At 39.1% G+C, this 14428-nt stretch overlaps 1 long non-coding RNA gene across 3 annotated transcripts; it reads right to left on the bottom strand.

The window, feature by feature from the left end:
* Nucleotides 1-3902: 3902 nt before the first annotated feature.
* Nucleotides 3903-11390, bottom strand: LOC130830216 (uncharacterized). 3 transcript variants are annotated; one of them, XR_009047759.1, is made up of 7 exons: nt 11161-11390; nt 9944-10064; nt 9682-9780; nt 9442-9510; nt 7844-8040; nt 6389-6487; nt 3903-4531 (listed from the first exon to the last, which is right to left on the bottom strand). It is a non-coding gene; the product is annotated as an uncharacterized LOC130830216 (long non-coding RNA). The 3 variants fall into 3 exon arrangements; XR_009047757.1 differs by having other exon boundaries at nt 9682-10064; XR_009047758.1 differs by lacking the exon at nt 7844-8040 and having other exon boundaries at nt 9682-10064.
* Nucleotides 11391-14428: the final 3038 nt, after the last annotated feature.

The raw sequence follows: 14428 nt of genomic DNA, 5'->3' as shown, positions 1-14428 counted from the left end.
TGATGTGCCTTCAGGATCCTGAAAGCAGGACATCCTTCCCTCCACAAGACATTTTGCGTACTACGCATGAAACATTTCCTTAGGAACAATACCAAGATTTTGGCAATTTTGAGAAGGTGGATTCTGCCCCTGAATGGTTCTTTCGTTCCAAACCATCTCATTCAGTGAACAGAATCAGTAAAACGGCTTGGTTTCTTAGGAAAAAATCAGTAAACGAAAATGGAATCTTCGAAACGGATGCTCCAGTAAATACTAGCTCTGGAAAGATGTCACTAGGTATTTCAAGAAGAAATTGTACAGGGTCAGACAATTTGGGAGAAGGATGCAAATAGAACCCATTTTTGGAGATGTAAATAACATTATTCCTGAAATAAAGAAATCTGTTAAAAGTGTTTTCCTAGTGTTTCTCAAACTTACTGGAATACACATCCACATCCACATATATAAGAATATATTTTAATTGTTAATTGCATATTTATTAATTCATATTAATAGCTTGAGGAAGCAAGTTTGGGGAATGTTGGGAAAGGATTATTTTCTTTACTGATTATTTTAACTTTTCATTATCATAGCATTTTATAGGATTTATGGATTCTACTAGGGTATATGGTTTTTAAATATTACTGTGCAACAATTAAATCAGACATTTTAAATATAAATGAAACAGAGGTTCAGAGTACAATAGAAAATCTGTTTTTTAATGAACACACTTCTGCTTATATAAGATTATTCTACTCCTTCAAAGAAACTTCAGGGTCTGAATTTGCTGACTTAAGTCTTCAACCTGGTGGTCTAGTCCTCTACTATCTGGACCCATCTACTTCTTCAATTTCTTCTTTCCTCCCTTCCTCCCTCCCTCCCTCTCTTCCTGCCTCCCTCCTTCCTTCTCTCCCTCCCTTCTTTCCTTCAACATAGTTGAATTCAATGCCACCAATCAACTGGATATAATGGATATCTTATAGGCTACTTCATCCAAAAACAGCAGAATACACATTTTTTTCCTCAAGCTCACATGGAACTTCCACCAAAAGAGACCACATTTTGGGCCATAAGACATACCTTAAATTTAAAGGAATAAAAATCAGACAATGTCAGCTCTCAGATCTTGTTTATTACATCGACACATTTTGGAGTAATATCCCTCCTTTCTTTTGGAGGGATCTGAATTCTTTTAAAGCTACTTCTCCTGGGGTCACTGTGTCTACTAGACCCTCAAGTGTCAGATGGCAGGCCCCAAAGCAGCCCCAGGTCACTGCTAAGTTAAGATTGGGAGGCAGACCTATCCAGCACCTCCCAAGGGCAGCTCTTTCCTTGCTCGTTACCCGGAGGATGGCTGACTCATGGTGTTCCATACTCTGTGCCCTGGCTTTTGTTCCCTGGCCTGTGACTCAGCTCCTCCATGCTTTCTCCACTTTTAGCTTCATTTCTCCCAGCTGTGACCTGTGTTCCTGGTTTTACCCCTGGTTTCCAAGTTGAGTTGGTTTTTTTTTTATGTTTTCCGTTTTTCTGCTTCTGACTTGTTGCTGATATGTGTTTGTCCTCTGCCCTTGACCATGACTCTGACTAACTGGAAACTGCTGATCAAGGGCCGGTGGCTACCACCTTGAGCGCGCTGACTCTTACAGCCCTGGCAGCACAATGACCTCATTTGTGCTGTCACAATAGTGCTGTTTCCCTTTCCTGAATTACGATTGCACATGTGCCCTGTACGTCTTCCTTGCTGTTAATTAAAGGTGCTTTCTCTGGTGAACGAGGCCTTTACAATGCAAAAAATTAGACTAGGTTTAAGAGAGTCCAAAAGTTATAGATTATACTGAAGTAGAACTCAAATCTGCAAGCACTGTTAACTTCAGTGAATTCTGGGCTCCTCCAAAGTGTTCTGGATTCTTTATTAAATTACATAGTAAGCCATTCATAATTTCTGCCCTAGGTCTCCCTGGTCCCAAGGGGGCAGATTATAAGAGATCAGAAGATAGGAGGTGAATATTTATCATTAGGGAGTAGGAGATGCTGGTATTACAAAATGGTTACGTAAACCCAGGTCTGGTAGGGTGATGAAGATGATAGGAGGTCCAGAAATGCAAATGAGAAAGGACATGCCTCCCCTCCTTTACATTCTTTCTTTTCTTCTTTCTTTTTACTCTCAATAATATATCTTTTTAATGACAAAAGTGGAATAACTACACTTAAGTAAGAAATAAAGTATAAATGATTGTCATGTCTCCACAAACATTTCTATTTTGCTTCATGTGCTGCACAAGCTATGTCATGATAGAGAGAGAAAGGTAGGACGTGACTTATTAATGAGCTAATTCACATTAAAAAAAACTATCCAAGGAAACCAAGAGCACATTTGTGTTTCTTTAACATAAGTAGTAGTGGAGACAGAGCTACACAGGGAAAGAAAACAGGAAACTAAACGGTGAAGAGAAAGTTGTGATTGTTCTAAGCTCTGCCACCACCAATCTTGTCCCTTGATCACCTGTCACTCCCACCCTCCTCCTCCTGATCCTCTGGCAGGAAAGAACCTGTGGCTTGTAGGGATGTAGTCCACACTGGGTTCCTTAGGCAGAGTGTACAGAGCTTTTGAACAGAGAAAAATACCAGAAGCATTTGTGATTGCTGATTCCTCAAAGTCTAAGGTAGTAAAAAAGAGCAGGGCCTCTGGTTCACAGAATATAAGAGGCAGGCATAGTTTACATGTCAGACTGTAGTGGAAATAGACTAAAAACATATATAATCTTTCTTATAGAAGTGATTTTAACAAGAATGGAAACAGATCATGCCCTCCTACTTAGTACATTTTATCCCTAAAATAGGTTTTCCATCTATTTTCTACCACTTTCCAGACTTTTGTATAGTGGACAAAATGTGAGTCATGATGGACTAATGTATAATGTTTCATTTTGCAAAACATTTACATAGCATAATGGCTTTCAGACATTGAGTGATCCTAGTGGGCTGTGTTCTCAGAATATCTGTGTCTTCCTTCTGATCATGTGCCCTGACAAGCCCATTCTGCCTTGCCTCTCAACCTCCTGTGGGTCTGCTGTCCACAGGTCACCCAGACCTTGCCCAAATAGTCTAGGGGTTGCTATATATCCCTTATAAGGCCAATTAGAGTGATTTTTTTCTTGTTTTCAGTTAACGTATCAACATGTAAAGAGAAACTATCTCTTTCGTTTGGAAGGATGTGAAACTGGGTTGCTGGCAAATGTGTTTCCTGCTAGATGGGGAGGAGCTGCCAGCAGAAGGAAGCCAATCGAAACTAGAGTAAGGAGGTAGATGCTGAACAGGGTTTCAGTTTCTGCAGGTGCCCCTTCCATCTGAAGTTATACCAATGGTATTTCCAGCTGCATGAGCTATGAATTCCTCTTTTAAAACTTGTGATAACTTGCATAGGACTTTCATTGCTTGCAACAAAAAGAGTCCTAATATAATGTGTGATGCTACCACTTTATGTGTGGGAGGGAGGGGGTGGGGATGTGAGGAATAACCTCAGAACGTGTCCCAACACTGAATTAAATACAGCATTATTGCATGCGTGTTCATTAAGATTTGAGCCCCTTTATAAAAGGGACTCGAGACACATTTATCTTTATGCCTCAAGGGCCGCAGGGGCCACAGGGCCCGACATCCCCCAGCATAGGATCAGTGCTCAGTTAATGCTTCATAAGTAAGATGAATTGAGGAATGAAAAAAGAGAGATTCCTGCAACTGCAGTCTGGTGTGATGGCATTGGCTTTGTGGAAAGAGTAGATCTGAGGTACATTTTTTGACAAAACTCACTGTCACTTCTGTTAAAATCAATCCTTTGTGGGGGTGCGTGGGGAGGCGGACAATTTACTTGTGACTTAATTCAGTCCAAGAACCTTCAAGTGAAGCATATGGCTTTAACGGCAGTCAAGTGCATTCTATTTTGAAACAGTCTTAATTTTACTTAATATGGTCTTTATGAGGATTAAGGAGAACATACACAGATTACTTATTGCCTAGCACATAGTAAGTACTCAAGAAATGGAAGCTATAACTGGAAAAGCAAACCTGTGATACAAATCAAACAATACACAAAAAGTCATGGAGTCTGCCTTATTGACAATTTGCTAATCAATCATCAAATTTATAATTGTCCCGGTCTTGCCTCCTTAAAATATGAGATTGCACTCAAGAGAGAGTGGTCCCTACCAAACACTTCTCTACCTCCTCCCCTTCTCTCAGTTTGCATACAGCTTTGTCTCTGTTTCCAAACTCCTGAGCCTGAAATGCGTGTGTGGCACAAACAAGGTGGCTGGCCGTGTTGGGGACGCAATGACTGCCATATTGTTATAGCCTATTTACTTTCCTCCAATTAGCCATGATGAACTCTGATCCTAATAGTATCTGTGAGCTGAGGGGCAACACAATTTCTTTAGAATCGGGCCAGCAATTAGAATTTCCTTCTCTTTCTTCTCCTCCTGTGACTTCTATGATGGGTAAGCACTGAGCACGCTTGCTTTCTGATTTCTGGTTGAGCACAGCCAATGGAATTTTCCTGTGAGAGATGTAAAGATGGTAGAAGAGAGCATGAGATGCTGATTCCCTCAGCCATCTCCCTGCTGGGCTGCGGGATTATACTGTTTCCTCACTTTTACTACAGGCCACCAGTTTCTAGGCAAGCAGTCACTCCTACACCTATGATGGAAACCACAGCTTTCTGGATTCTGGAAACTGCACCCTTACTTCCCACTTCAGTTCTAGCTCCTCATTTTTCTTGCTTGGGGTGTTTCAGTGTTCCTTTTTGATTTCTTTTAACCCTGCCTACTGTTTGTAAGTACTGTCTTAGTTTAACTTTTCTCAATGATCCTGTTGGAGTTCACCATTTATTTCCTGGAACTGTGGCTGATGTAGAGCTTATTACCTGCCAACACTTTTTACTTAGGTAAATGATCTCCTTTAATCATCACATCGATATCCTTTAGTGATACATGCTATCTAGGTAAAATGATAAAGAAATTTAAACTCAGGAATTTTATTAACTGGTGCAAAGGCACCTAGCTAACAGATGGGAGAGCTTGAATTCAAAGTCAAGTCTTTGGAACCCTAGTACAGGGACATATCCACTACCCCACACTGTCTTTTCTTCAGCAGCTACAAGTGCTTCTACCAGTTTAGAAAAATTCAGGAGATGTATGTGCCTCTGTCCAATGCATCTAAGAGAAGATGCCATTTAGTACAACAGCTCTATTTTATAAAGGCCTTAAGAAGTATATATAGTTCAAGTTTCTGAGCACACAGTTGCAGCATTACCTAAATAAATGTTTATTATGTCTTACATCTGATTCTTAAAGTCTTAAACCCATTTTTTCCTCTCTGCACTGGAATAATTGTTAGAAGAAATGTAATTGATTCACATTGAAGTGCATTTATCTACAGATCTTTACAAGCATTCATTTGTTGTGTAAGTGTAATTCTACACTATCTTTATTTCTAAAAACTTGAATCAACCTTGACCCCAAATTATTATTTTTCTTGCACATCTGAATATCTAAGTGTCCGCCACCAAATTACAATCACATTTGTCAGTCTCAGTTCTAAATTTGACATAAATGTATTATTTTTTTTCCAGTCCTCCATTTTCCCAAAAAACTGAAATCCAACTGGCCCCCATTAAAAAATGAAATTTACATAGTCAGTCCCTTTGGCCTTTGTCTGATAAAGTCAAGCATTGCAACTTTGATGACTGTTCCTCAAGTATCATTATTTTATTTCACACAACAGATCCTTGAACTTATCCCTTTCTTTCTGAAATTTTTAGGTTAATAAATCATCATTTTCTCTCACTTCTCTGTGGTATTGAACTATCTAGCCCATCAGTGAGCATTTCTGTCGCTGGATTCTCTGACAACAATAATCAAGGCACACATTTCCCACCTCCTCTGCCAGAGTTATACATGCTGAATTCCCGAAGGGAAAAATTCAACTTTTATTAGATTGTCTACCACCCCAATAATTATTTAAATTGAGTAACAGATTGTTCCGATAGGGACCATTTCAGTCAGGAAGATCCTGGTGATAGCCCCAGTCTTTGAAACCCCAAAGACAGAGTTAATTTCTATCCTCAGGTTACCAACAAAGCAACGTGCAACTTCAAAACCAATCAAGACACAGTTCTTGATGAGGAAGACATCCTTTTCTTCAGAGGGGGGAAACAATTTCAGATTTTTGTTGAGAGGATGAAGGACAGCGTGCAATGGGTGATGAAAAGGAAAGGACAATCAATACGGAACCAAAGGCTCAGGTTAGGTCCTGGAACCATCTCAGACTTATATGCTTGATTGTCTTCCATAAGTCTCTGTTTTTGTTTCTCATCTGAATGATATAGATAATAAGGAGAGAGCAAGGTGCTTACCTTCTCCAGTTTATTGGTGAAAGGGTAGAATGTTGGCAAAGATGTGGAGAAAAGGGAATCTTTGTGCACTGTTGCTAGGAATGCAAGTTGGTGCAGCCACTGTGGAAAACAGAATGGAGGGTCCTCAAAAATTTAAAAATAGAACTACCATATGGTCCAGTAATTCCACTTCTGGGAACATATCTGAAGAAAATGAAAACACTAATTTGAAAAGATACATACATCCCAATGTTCATAGCAGTATTATTTACAATAGCCAAGATATGGAAGCAATCTAAGTGTCCATCAACAGATGAATGGATAAAGAAGATGTGGTATATATACACCTATACAATGGAATACTATTCAGCCATAAAATGAATGAAATTCTGCCTTTTGAAACAATGTGGAAGGACCCAGAGTGTATCACGCTTCGTGAAATAAGTCAAAGAAAAATACTCTGTGTTATGACTTATATGTGGAATCTAAAAAATAAAACAAATGTATAAAAAAACAAACCAGAAACAGACTCACACATATAGAGAACAAATGAGTGGTTACCAGTGGGGAGAGGGAAGAGGGAGGGACAAGATAGGGGTATGGGATTAAGAGATACAAACTACCATGTATAAGACAGATATGCAATAAGGATATATTGTACAGCAAAGGAAATATAGTCACTGATTTATAATAACATTAAACTGAATATAATCTATAAAAATATTGGTCTTGCTTTAATTTTAAAGCAACTTTTTATGCTCTCAGATAAGCTACCACATAATGGCACGTGAAACTGCTAAAGTAAGATTAAATTTATTTTTCTGTTTAATGGCATGAGTAAGCATCATATAACCTAATTATCTAACTTCTGGTGGCTTGGTTAAATAATTACCTAACACAACAGAAATACCCAATTCCTACTTGGGGGGAAAACTAGTATTGTACCAGCAGAATAATTTCCCTAAAATGTATCATCCTGCTAGCTTTTAAAAATCTCCTTCTTGTGTTACAGATGTTAATTGCACACCATATTCATATTCGTTTTCTTCCTTAGCATCACAGCCCTGGTATTATTCCAGGCAATGGACTCATTTCTCAACCTTCTCTGTTATGTGAGGCTATGTCACTAAGTGCTGGTCAATGAGATGTAAGCAAAAATCGAATTCAAGAAGTCAGAGTGGCTTGGCTCAGGTACCCCAGTGTGGAGTGGTTAGAAGTCATGACTCACTCAACATTTCTCCTAAAGACTTTAAGCTGCGTAGGCATAAAGACACGTCTCAAAGTGATGTTCAGTAAATGGTTACTCACTTTCTGATTTATCAACTAATGCCAGTGTGGTGGGAAGTACAGGGAAACGAGAACTAGTTACATATAATTTATTTATTATCTGGAAGCTGAGTGGAAGAATAAATGGAACATTGATGACTTTAAGCAAGTCTGGATCTGTTGGGAGACAATTCTCCATGGGTCTCTTACATTTCTGCATGTCTTGCAGAGACACTGATGATCTTTTCATTATCCCAGGTGATCTCTTCAAAGATGTATGTAGAGCAAACAGCCTTGCAAAATAGAGAGAGTTTCTCTCTCTGGAGCAGAAGGCAGATTTGCTTACTGTTCAGTTTAATAAAGGCAATGTTTCCCTCCGGAGCAATGGTTGAACAGTTTGCCTGCAGCTTGTTATAAAAAAAAAAAAAGGAGGGGGTGTTTAATAAGCAAAGTGTTGCTCATCTATGATGCAAACTTACTGCGAGTGCAACATCTGCATGGGAAAGCATGAAGCCCACGCTCTTTTCTGTGCCTTGAGTAATAAAGATTTTTCTCTTTGATCTATGAGTCTGGTGTCTTTTGACCATCTCCATGAAATTGCAGCAGGCTAACAACCTGTTAGTCGCAAGTCAGGTGAATTCTCTACCCTCCTTTCTTGACAAAGCTTTCCCAGTCTCATATGGTAGAAGGACATGTTAGGTTTATGACAAGCAAGCCAGAGAAAGTGATGCATTGTCATTTATGGGCTCTGTTCACATTCTATATCCAGCAACCAATGTCTTGAGTGAACACAGGTTCTGTGACCACTCAGGCATCCCAAAGGTGTCCTCAAAGCTAATACTGTTTGTGAGGATGATGGCAGCTGCATTGTGTTGACCAGCTCCAGTAATGAAAACATCTCCTGCTGGAAGTAAAATTTATCTCTAGAATCTTCCCACATTGTTATTTAGCAACTTTTGGGGGGCCACGATCTCAGCTCCCCACTGACCCTGGAGATTTACTACATCCCATCAGTATCATGTCCATTAGTGGCGTGAGGTATGAATTCCGGAACAGCCACTCAGCAACGATGTGCTCGGTAAGTGAACATTCCCTGTCTGGGTTCCTGCTTCTCCCAAATCCCACAGTGTCCTCTGACCCTCATTCCCAGAAAACTTTAAAAAATACCTGACCTGGTGAACCGATTCTTCCTTTCTTAGAAAGCTGATCACTTCTAAAGAATTAGAACCGAATGAACAAGACTTGAGACAAACAGGAGGATCTCAGTATTAAAGGCTCAAAGTTTGAGAACAGATGGAACTGGTATAAAAATGTGAATATGTGACCTACCTCATCCAGGACACACTGCCTCGGAGGAAGGCAATTAAAAGACACAATGGTATAGCATGAGAACAGTTTTAGAGGTCTTCACCTTCCGAATATCTACACAGAAGGAGGCTGGACCAAGGCCTCACTCTCCCAGGACCCCTTGATCATGCATATATTCTTGTCATGATTCAAGGTCTTTTTGCTGTCCCATCGGTTCCATTTTCAGTTTGCTAGACTGTGACCTCTTTCAGTGGTACCGCAACTGCTGCTTTTGCTTATCAGCCTTAAATTAATAAGGGCTCATCTCCCTAAGAATATTACATCTTGCACTTCCTCTCTTAAGAAACCTGGCACAGATTTTCCTGGGGCGACATGGGAGGACATTTGGATAGTGCTATACAGTGCCACACTCAAAAATGGGGTGGATACACTATGGCGCACAGGTCAAGTCCACCTCACTGACTGTTTCCTTAGGCCCACAAGCTAGGAAGCATTTTTACCTGTGAACTTCCTTAAGTGAAATGTCATCTTCCTCCAAAGAAATTCCATTTTTTTTTTCATTAGTAGACCTATATTACAAAAAATTGTACTTTATTATATTTTGAGTTTCATCAATAAAAACATTGTGGACATTTGTTTTCTCTCTTGTTGTAAAAAAGAAAATTTATATATTTTTGTTTCTTGGTCTTTGAAACCAAAAATATTTACTATCTTGCCCTTTACAGAAAAAGTTTGCCTACCTTGCTCCTATATAGATCCCAGGTGAACTGGAATCTTGCCATCTGTTTCTCTTCTACTTGGGAGTGAGGTCACTGCTTTCCACATAGTTCTGCTCCAAGCTGAGAGGTTGGAAACAGATACAGGTTCTGTTTAGATGTAAACAGAACACATAGATAAGAAATTTTACTCTGCTTCTTTCTTTCTTTGTTTTTATTTTGTTTTGTTTACCATTTTCTCTTTCCTTTATCTCTTTACTCTGCTTCTTTAAACCCAATTTCTCACCTAAAACATTTTCTTCATCAGCCGTTGCCACCATGGTATCATAGGAAAGTTGTTGATCATCCCTGGGCTTCAGTTGCCTTACCTGTTCATGGTGATGGATAGGTCAGGGGGTCTGGATTCTCTAAACATTCATAAATACGTGCATTAGCTAATCTGTGTTGTAAGAAGAGGTAGTTAAAGCAACATAATCTGGCATGTTGAACTATGATATCACTATTTAAAAATTATCATTGAAATATGAAAATATTGTGACATATAAATTTTTTTTTCCCCCAGAGCAATTCTTTAAGTGATACAGTGATAAACACTCAAACACTGTGGGTAAAAGAAGGTGAGTTTGGCATGTTTTTATTAAAACTATTCTAACATTTACTTAAACATTTCAAGCAGTACAAACATTGGAGTTTGGAAGATGCAGACTTGTATATGTTATTCTTTCCAGGAAGTTAAATAAAATTATAAAGACTGGAAACATAGCAGCTGTTTTAAAAGAACGGATTGCTAATGGTTTGTCCTAAGTTTCCTGGCATTAAGAATACGATATGGTTTCCTCCTGCTGTGACTGCATTAAGAGGACAAACGAAGAACAATTTACCTCAGGGGAAGGGATTTTTGAGGGATAAAAAGACTTGTTTAACCTGCTTCTCGGTTACTGTCGTAATTTCCCACAGCTGGATCTTTTACTGGCAATAAACGAAACAAAACAAAACAAAACAAAACAAAAAAAACACTCATTCCCAAGGCAGGCAACTTTCCTGACTTCATGAACTCCAATTAGTCTCTCTTTATTTTCCCCTATATTTGGTACTACTAGAGCTGACTGGTACTCTTCTCTGAAATATTCTTGCTACATTTGCATTTTTTCTTGGCAAATTGACTTTTACTATAAGTTATAGACACTCAGTTCTAAAAAGAAGAGACAGTGTACACTCTTTCCCATCCTGCACCCCTGCCCTGCCAAAAGACCAAATAAATTAATACCAGAAAAGTATTAAATATAAATTATCTAAATTGGTCACACATAAGATGACCCATAAACTATCAACAAAGCTTCTCGGTAAAAAGAGGAAGATGGAAGTCTCCTCATTTTTTTTTAATTGTTTTTCTTCCACACTGTATCTATTTTCCATTGGTGCAAAACAAATCAGCATAAGTGTAGCAGCTTACAACATCGCCAATTTAATATCTCACAGTTTCTGTAGGTCAGACATCCTTACATGGCTTCGATGGCTTCTCTGCTCAGGGTTGCAGTCAAGGTGTTGGCTGGGGTTGGGTCTTCATCAAGTTCACTGGTTGTTGAATTCACAGTTTTCCTTCTAGGTGTTGGTCAGAAACTACTCTCAGTGCCTCAACGCCCTCTGAATTTCTCCAAGTTTCTTGACACATGGGCATTTCAAATAGCAACCATGCAACAAATCTTTCTCAAGCTTCGAATCTCTGACTTTTCTTTCAGCAATCAATCAGGGAAAACTGTTTGCTTTTAAAAGGATCATGTGATAAATCAGGCCACCTTGGTAATCGTTTACCTTAAAGTTCAATAGTTTGTGTCCTTGATTAATCTGCAAAATCTCATTGCAGCAGCATATAGGTTGGAGTTTGATTGAATAACTGGTAGACTGTGGGTGTATATCAAGGGCCTGAAACTGTGGAGGGTCACCTTAGGGTTCTGCCTAAGTACTATGACACATACACATGCGAGAATGCTACGAGGGTGAGTCAAAAATTATCCCCACTCTGGCTGTAGAACTTATTTTAATTAACTTTTAGAAAAGACAATTACATAAGTTTTCAACATAATCTCCTTTCTTTTCAATACATTTTGTTCATTTTTCAACAAGCTTTCGTATTCCCTCATTAAAAAATGTTTTAAGCTGAGCTGTGGGCCACGAATGCACCACTGCCTTCACTTCATCATCAGAAGTGAGTCTTCATCCTCGTAGGGCTGCTTTCGGGGAACAAACAGATGAAAGTCCAATGGAGCAAGATCAGGACTATAGGGAGGATGCTTTAACACCTCAAAATGAAAGTTTTTGCAGAGTGTTGACAGCATGGGCAGAAGTGTGTGGATGTGCACACCCTCAGACCACAAAAAACGAATCACTGCATGCTGATCTTCTTTTGTGCAAATCACAAGTGGAGCATCCATTTGTGCTCCCACCGCAGTTACAAATGAACTGATGTAAAACATTCACACCTGCACAGCAGTGACTGGGGAGACAGTAGCCTCGAATGGAAAGTGCTGATAAGACAGTGAGGCCAACAGAAGTTTTAATATAACTTGAGTGCAGATAATTCTTGACTCACCCTCGTATATAACAAATGATATTTAGAGAGAGTAAAGAAAATGAGAGACTAAAGAGCGTTACAGAGTTAAAATAAGGGGGAAAAAACCCAAAAAGTAAAACCCAAAAAATAAAACCCAAACTTGTGTCATTAGTCCTTGGTTTGGTAAATATGGGCAAACTTTCAATGATAAACTCTTTGGAAATATACCTGACTCGGAGGAGAATGTTTCCCTCTAAGAATGTCAGGCTGAGTGGGAAAGTGCTATGTGTAACTCTGAATAGGGTCTTTTTGTGGGTCAGTGTAATTGAGACTCCTAATGTTTTTCTCCAGTCTTGACTGGGTTCTTCTCAGTGCTTAAAAGAGCACAGTCAACTGTTGGAGCAAAGAGGGATTTTCTGCCTAAAACAGTTTGGCTGTCATTAATAATTTCTACAAATGGCATATTTCTCTGTTATGATGCATACACTATGTCAGGGAATGAAGTTGTAGGTCCTTAGTCTTTCTGAGGAACCCTAGGGCCCACCAGCTTAGCATCTTTGAAATATCCTCATTCTTATGCTTAGGTTTCTTCTTAAACATCTTTTCCAAGAGATGCCTCCCCTTATTCCCCCATTTGATAACTGTTAATCATCTTGCTAATTATGTTAATTTGCTTTGTCACTTCCCCCCCTAGAATGTAGGCTTCCTGACAGCAGGACCTTATCTCTCTCATTGTCTGTTGCATCCCAGTTCATCTTCCCAAACCTCTACCCCATACTTGGCACTACGAAGGACCACCATTTTGGAGACTCTCAAAGAAGTTGTTTTCAGAACAGCTTCATCCTAATCAGGCTGTTTGCAAATGCACACTTGTGCTGTTTCTAATCCTCTTCCTGGCCCCTCCAATCTTCTGAGGAGGAAAGCACAGGTGCCACAAGGACACTGCCCCTTCAAACTTTCAGTGATTATTTCTTGCAGTTATGTCTTTCCAACTCCTTGCTGTAGTCAGCTCTTCTTGCACCTGACCCTATACTAAGTCCAGATGACATGAAGCTGTTGCTTTCCAAGACCAACAATAAGTACATGGAGGGAGCCAGTGTGCGCTGGTAGAGACTTGATTTAAAGGGACCTCTGTTTAACTCCTCCTCTGTTATTAAAATGACTGGGATTTCCTTTTTGTATATAATATTTCTGTGTTGTGACGCAAATGTCAGGAAGGAATAACATTCAAGAAATATGGGTGATTTATTACTTAGCATGAATAAATTTACTGTTTTTCTCTTCTGAAACTCATTTGAATGAAAGATTGGAAATTTCATAAGAAATCTGGACATCTGGAAAGGAATTGGGCATACTGGAGGAAGGAAGAAGTAGGGGTGTTTGAGAAGAACATTTGCTGCTTTATAAACTCATTTAGGACCTTACAGTTAAATTTTTGGCAAGTTACTGCTGAAGAAAATGGTTTTCTTATTTTTCAGTGTTTAGTGCATTAATTGTCTCTTTTGCCTCTTCTAAGCTCAGTGGGTGAGCTGATTTTGATGTGTGGGTGTGATCTTTTTGTAGATTACATGAATAAGGTGCAGAAAAAACATATAGAGAACTCTTGGCTAGACGAGGGGATAGAATGCTTCCTTTTGAGTCACAACTTTTGGCAAGCTATGAATCCAACAGGTGGTAGATTTAGAAAATGGTCATGGGAACTGCAGTTGCCTATAATAATCATAGAGAAAAAAACCTCTGTACATGGACCTTTTCAGTCACAGATACTAATGTCCAATTTCAAGAAGCAAAGCTGTTTTTCTTTTGTATTTGCCACTTTCTTGTGCATCTCCCTTACCCAATCCCTTCCCTCCTGCAGACCCTTATTTGCCCAGAGCCCCGAGGAGAGTACACACTTTGATATTCATAATGTTTTACAAAATGCTCCTGCTTTTACCCTCCCTTTCTATATAATAAAATGTATCCACCTGTGTCCAATTCCTTAAGAATTTAGATCTTGAAAAATGGTGAAAAGTGATAAATTAATTAGGCTAGCTAATGTGTTACCTACCCATACAAATTAACGTCCGAAATAGACTAATGCAAACTTAACCACTTTTCTGAAAACTTTGAAGGAGAGGCTTCCAATAAAATAAAATGCAGATCCGTGGGAGAAATTTTGTGCATCAGATGTAGGTTTGTGACACCCTTAATATAGCTTTCTGAAAGCGAATCCTTTCT

Source organism: Hippopotamus amphibius, chromosome 10 (genome assembly GCF_030028045.1).
Source record: "Hippopotamus amphibius kiboko isolate mHipAmp2 chromosome 10, mHipAmp2.hap2, whole genome shotgun sequence".
Lineage (NCBI taxonomy): Eukaryota > Metazoa > Chordata > Mammalia > Artiodactyla > Hippopotamidae > Hippopotamus > Hippopotamus amphibius.
The sequence above is the reverse complement of the archived record's forward strand: the minus strand, read 5'-3'. Positions and strand labels throughout refer to the sequence as shown.